Source organism: Pseudopipra pipra, chromosome 24 (assembly GCF_036250125.1).
Source record: "Pseudopipra pipra isolate bDixPip1 chromosome 24, bDixPip1.hap1, whole genome shotgun sequence".
NCBI classification, from domain to species: Eukaryota; Metazoa; Chordata; class Aves; order Passeriformes; family Pipridae; genus Pseudopipra; species Pseudopipra pipra.
In genome coordinates this window covers 6,044,471-6,049,046 of record NC_087572.1, presented here as the reverse complement: position 1 = coordinate 6,049,046, position 4,576 = coordinate 6,044,471, and the positions used below count along the sequence as shown (strand labels likewise).

Here is a 4,576-nt window from a genome sequence, read left to right as displayed (position 1 = left end):
AGCTGCTCCTCTGCTGCAAACCCTGGAGCTGTCACTGCATCAGACCCAACACAGGAGGCTGGGTCTGGAGACCACACAGAGCTTCCCTTCTCCAGATCAACTGTGGAACCAGCAGGACACCACAGTTCCCATCTCTTCACCAAGGAGTTGTGTTTCCCAACAGCAGAGGCAGCAGACTCAACTGCAAACACTTCATTTGAAGCCACAAACATCCCACTTTCAGTAACTTCCATAACAATATTTCCTTTTCCCAACACGTTTCCCAATCATGCTGTTACCCACCACTGCCCTCTGCCAAGAGAATTTGCTTTTTGGGATTCAAATTGAGTCCTGTGGTATCCTAAAGCAAGGTGATTTGATGTTTGAGAACATCTTTGCCATGGCTGGGTGCAGTGATTGCCTGGAAAGAACCCAGAGATTTTTCTGCAGAACTATGTTCCCAGTGGGAAGAGCAGATGAAAGTCTTCTGAACAAAACAAGTCCCTTAGGAATTTGACTCCCATAAAATTCACTGAAGGGCTAAGCCAGTTTTGAGCTTCAGAAAAATAGAGCTTCTTGCTGTAGGTACTTCAAGTAGCTGTGCCCCTAAATCCAGGGATGCTGGACACCTGCAGCCTTCTGAGAGTCTGGGCCACCCTTGTAGAGAATGACATTCTGGTGCCTTTATCACCCACTTACCTTTGAAAACGTTGCTTCTTCATTTCCAACAATCCTTAAAGGATTCTGCATTAGTGGGAGCAGTGTTTGCTCCCCCATTCTCTGCTTTCCCCCTCCCCTGAAGGTCGAGTGGAACCAGCTTTGGTTTGTTTGTACACTGCAGTGAGCCTTTGTGCAATGGAGAGGTTAAAAACTGTCTTGTATAAACAGATCATTCTTCAAGGAAACCTCTTCTAGTTCCAGAAATAAATCCAGAGTAGAACAGTGAAAAAACCTGATGTGTATCCCTGAGGCTCTGCTCAGCCCCCTGCCCCTCCACACTGTCCCATCCAGCTTTCCAGGCAGGAAGAGCACGAGCAGCCCCAGGGACACCTGCAGAGTTCCCTCAGCACCTGAGCTCTGTCCCAGAAGCTGGTGCCACGTCCAGCACCTCTGGGCCACCTCTGCCTTTGGGTTCTTTCCAGATGGGCACAAAGGCCAGTGCCCCTGGGCTGTGCCAGCACTGCTGTGGCAGCAGGAGCAGGGCAGTGCCCATCCCTGTGCTGGGCACTCCCATCCTGGGGGCAGTTCTGGGTCCCTCAGGACAAGAGAGACTTTGAGTGTGCAGGGAAGGGAAGGGAGCTGGGGAAGGGGCTGGAGCAGCAGGAGCAGCTGAGGGAGCTGGGGGGGCTCAGCCTGGAGAAAAGGAGGCTCAGGGGGGACCTTCTGGCTCTGCAGAGGGCCTGCAGAGGGCCTCCCTGACAGGAGGGTGTCAGTGAGGGGGGTGTCCGTCTCTTCTCCTTAGTAACAGTGTGCCAGAGGAGGTTTAGATTGGAAATTAGGAAAAAAAAAAATCATGGAGAGGGTTGTAAAACATTGGCACAGCTGCCCAGGGCAGTGGTGGAGTCACCATCCCTGGAAGTGTTGACAGAAACATGGGAGGGGATGTGGCATTGAGGACATGGTTCAGGGGTGAGCACGGTGGTGGTGCTGGGCTGACAGTTGCACTTGATGATCTTAAGGATGTTTTCCAGCCTTAGGGATTCCATGATTTGATGAATCCATGTGCTCCCCACAGCCAGATGGACAGAGAAGGGTTAAAGGGATTGAAGGGTTTAAGTTGTAAAAACTGTGAAGGTTCAGCTATAGCAGAAATAGTTTTAGCCACGATTCTGTCAAACAGCTTTTATTATTCATATGAGGGGAAATGAGAACAATGCAAAGTGCATTTGTGTGCTCCCAACAAGGGCACTGGCTCTTGGCCTTGGCAGCTCCATGTCCCTCCTGCAGCCTCTGCCTCCCAACATGGAACAGCAGCTAATGAAGCAGCAAGGGGTTCAGGCAGCCTGCAGGGCCCTGGTGCTGCATCAAAGCCCTCCTGCTCATTTCCCTTTCCCTCTTCACGGTGGAATTCGGAGCCGTTGGTGATTAAGCCTGGGCTGAGCCAAACCAGGAGGGAGAAAAACAAGGGCAGCCCGGGAGAAGGCCTGGGTTCATCCCCCCGCTGGGTCTGTGTGCTGGAGGTGGATTTCCTGCTCTCCCTGAAGTGCATCTGCAATCAGGATGCTGGAGGAGCACGGGGGACTGGAGCTGGCTGAGGAGGACCCGGGACCTGCAGTGAATCACAGCAATTAGGGCTGGCTCCTGTTCCAGTGAGCTCAGCTTTGGAGAACAACCATTATTTTCTTAGGCTCAGGAATACTTGACTTTTCCTGAAATACAAAAAAGCCTCCTAATTCCAAAGGGCTGAGGAAGAGGAGGAGCTCACACAGACAGACACAGACAGGCAGGGGAGAGGGTCCTCTGATGTTCTCCCTGTGTCTCATCTGATCCCTTTGGAGCACGAAATCCTGGAGATATATGGAATCACAGATTGGATTGGATTGGAAAGGACCTTAAAACTCATCGAGTTCTACTCCCTGCCATGGGCAGGGACACCTTCCACAAGCCCAGGTTGCTCCAGGCCCCATCCAACCTGGCCTTGGACACTTCCAGGGATTCCAGGGGCAGCCACAGCTTCTCTGGACAACCTGGGCCAGGGCCTGTCCACCCTCCCAGGGAAGGATTTATTCCCAATGTCTCATCTAACCCTGCCCTCTGGCAGTGGGAAGCCATTCCTTGAAGCCACTCCAGCTCTCCTGGAGCCCCTTTAGGCCCTGGAAGGGGCTCTCAGCTTTCCCTGGAGCCTTCTCTGCTCCAGGTGAACCCCCCAGCTCTCCTAGTCTGTCATTAGGATCACAGAATCCCAGACTGGTTTGGGTTGGAAGGGACCTTAAAGCCCATCTCATTCCACCCCCTGCCATGGGCAGGGACACTTTCCAGGTTGCTCCAAGACCATTCCAACCTGGCCTTGGACACTTTTTGTGCCAACATCCTTTGAACACACCTGTGTCAGTGCCCGTGCTTTGGGAGCAAACAATCCTTGAGATTCCCCCAAAAGTTCTCGGTTGGGATCCAAACTGACCCCAACTCCAGGATGTTCCCTACAGGAAACATCCAAACATCAGTCAAAACAATGTCTGCTGACTCCAAGGGCTTTCCCTTGGCATCCAGGAGCTGCTTCCAGATCCATCCTCCACTCTGAGGGAAGGGAGAGGGAGGAGGAGGGACAGGGAATGTCACAGGGAGCTTCCTTAAGGAAGGTTTGGGTGAAGAGGCTCCTCCTGCCTGTGATCTTGCCAGGGGAGGTTACAGCTGTTTGAAACTGGATGTAAACTGTATTTTCTGTGGATTCCTCTGTTGATGAGGGCAGGAGGAACCCAAACCTCTTGGTGCAGGGTTCAGCAGCCTGGCTGGAGACTTTCAGGTGAGATTTATTGTCCCAGGGTTATAAGAACTTATGTCTTGTCTTCAGTGAGGATTTCACAGTCTCATGGCCCATCCTTGCAGTGCCAGGGACACCTGAGACACCTTTGCACTGCAGAGCCTTTTGGTGCCATTACACCCCAAAACATCAGGGTTTACCCAGCAGTGCCTCCAGGGCCTGGCTCAGCATTTTCATTGGTGACCTCAGGAAAGGAGTGGAACATGCAAACCTGAAGGTGGCAAGGAGTTGGGAGGAGATTGAAAACGTGTTGGAAGATTTAATCAAAATTCAAAATGCTCAAGAAACGCTTTGGGGGAAAAAAGCACCAACAAAGCACCAGCACCAAAACCCCCCCTGAAAGCTGTTCTGTGGGGAAGGTGCCTCCAGGGGGGGATTTGCCTTCAGACACCTCCCTGGATGGCATTAACTGTCATCTGGAGATGCCTTTATGTCCCAGGTGAGTGGAGGGACCCAAAGAGTGACTGACTCAGAGCTGCACCTCACCAAGGGGTGTCCAGATGGGAATTCTGCTCATCCTCTGGAGCAAACAGTGTCAGGAGCATTGAAAGGCTCTGGAGGCTGCAGCAGATCCCAGAGTCAGTGTGAGGCACCAGTGCCAAGTGTGGGAAAGGCAAATGGGAATGGGTGTCCCTGGGGGTTGGAACAAGATGATCTTTAGGGTCCCTTCCCAACCAAACCATTCCAGGACTCTGTGATTCCACAATTCCACGGAATGGAGCTGAAAGGATCTTGGGAAGGGCTCCAGAGGGATCCTGTACCCGTGAGGCCACGACACTTCAGGGTAGCTGTGAACACTTGGAGGTCATCCACAAGGAGCAACAGAAGTTGGAATATGTTTGGAAGTTGGGAATTGTGTGGGAAGACCATACTATTTGGGCTGGTAATAAAGATAAAATGAAGGTAAAATTTCCATGGGTGAAAAGGTGATATATGGGAATATTTTCCCTGGAAGGGTGATGGAAACTTCTTTGTTGGGGGTATTTTAAAAGGGACAGGTGCAAATAAAGTTGATCTGCCTCAGGCAGGGACTGCCAGCCCAATTTCTTTATGAATCTATGGTCTTATGGTCTTCTTCTGCTGAAAAGGGATATTCTTTACATAAAGGAGGTGAGG

The 4,576-nt window shown here is 51.5% G+C and overlaps 1 long non-coding RNA gene across 1 annotated transcript; it reads right to left on the bottom strand.

Annotated features, from left to right (window-relative positions):
• Positions 1-1,806: 1,806 nt before the first annotated feature.
• Positions 1,807-4,262, bottom strand: LOC135402318 (uncharacterized). Its single transcript, XR_010425084.1, has 2 exons — positions 3,947-4,262; positions 1,807-2,248 (listed from the first exon to the last, which is right to left on the bottom strand). It is a non-coding gene; the product is annotated as an uncharacterized LOC135402318 (long non-coding RNA).
• Between the last annotated feature and the right edge of the window lie 314 nt (positions 4,263-4,576).